The following is a 1137-nucleotide window of genomic DNA, read 5'->3' as shown; positions in this document are numbered from 1 at the left end:
AGTCTGGGTGACAGAGTGAGACTCCAACTCAAAAAAAAATAAAAAAATAAAAAATAAAATGAATAAGTCAGGGACACTGAAAAGAGGAGGTACATTGTACAAAGCACTTGACTTTTTTATACTTAAAAATAAATGTAATTCAACCAACCAACCAGCCAAACCAAAAATAGCATCTTGTGAAAAACCATTAAGTCATTAACCTATACTGAAAAGCCATTAATCTATACGGAGATTTTTATAGAGCCTTAATATAAAGTCATCAGATAAAATGCTAAATTATAAGAAAAATAGAAGCTAATCTAGGGCAGGGCTGGCAAACTCTGGTAAGGACCACACAGTAAATGTTCTAGGCTTTGCGGCCCATATGGTCTCTCTCACAGCTATTCACTCTACCCTTTCTGAGCAAATACCAAAAGGAATGAGCTTGGCTGTGTTCCATAAAATTTTATTTACAAAAAAGGAGGTGGGCAAGATGTGACCGACAAGCCACAGTGGGCTATGCCCTCATCACCTAGATGATTAGTAAGATTACTTTTCAATAAATGGTTTCCCTAAAAAAAAAAAAAAAAAAAAAAAGCAAATAAGAAATTAGTGCCGGGTTAATGCTAATGACTAAATTCCAACTATAAAATTGAAATTCATCCCTTCAAACAGATGGTCAAGGGGAAAAAACAAAAAAGTAAAATGCAAGGATATCCAAAGTTTCTAATCTGTACCTACAGTTCTAAAAAAAAAATTCTTTTTTTTGAGTTGGAGTCTCACTCTGCTGCCCAGGTTGGAGTGCAGTAGCACGCTCCTGGCCACTGCAGCCTCGACCTGTTGGGCTCCAGCGATCCTTCTGCCTCAGCCTTTCAAGTAGCTGGAACTACAGGCATGTGCTACCACGTCCGGCTCATTTTTTATTTATTGTAGAGACGAGGTCTCGCCAAGTTACCTGGGCTGGTCTTGAACCCGCGGGCTCAGGTAATCCACTCGCCTTGGCCTCCCAAAGTGTTGGGATTACAGCCGAGCCACCGAGCCTGGCCTAAAATTTTTTAAGTTCAGATATTCCAGCATCTAAAAAATTAGATCTATAGATTCCATAAGGAAAAGAAGGAGGTTATTTAAGAAAAGATGAGATCTTTTTTTTTTTTTTTT

The 1137-nt window shown here is 38.2% G+C and overlaps 1 protein-coding gene across 1 annotated transcript in view; it reads right to left on the bottom strand.

Annotated features, from left to right (window-relative positions):
• The window catches only part of MYO10 (myosin X), a 288302-nt gene that overhangs the window by 5636 nt on the left and 281529 nt on the right, over positions 1–1137 (bottom strand).

Source organism: Carlito syrichta, unplaced genomic scaffold, assembly GCF_000164805.1.
Source record: "Carlito syrichta isolate Samal-C Ts95f unplaced genomic scaffold, Tarsius_syrichta-2.0.1 Scaffold309189, whole genome shotgun sequence".
Classification (NCBI taxonomy): Eukaryota; Metazoa; Chordata; class Mammalia; order Primates; family Tarsiidae; genus Carlito; species Carlito syrichta.
Note: the sequence above shows the minus strand (reverse complement) of the source record. Positions and strands in the feature narration are given on the sequence as shown.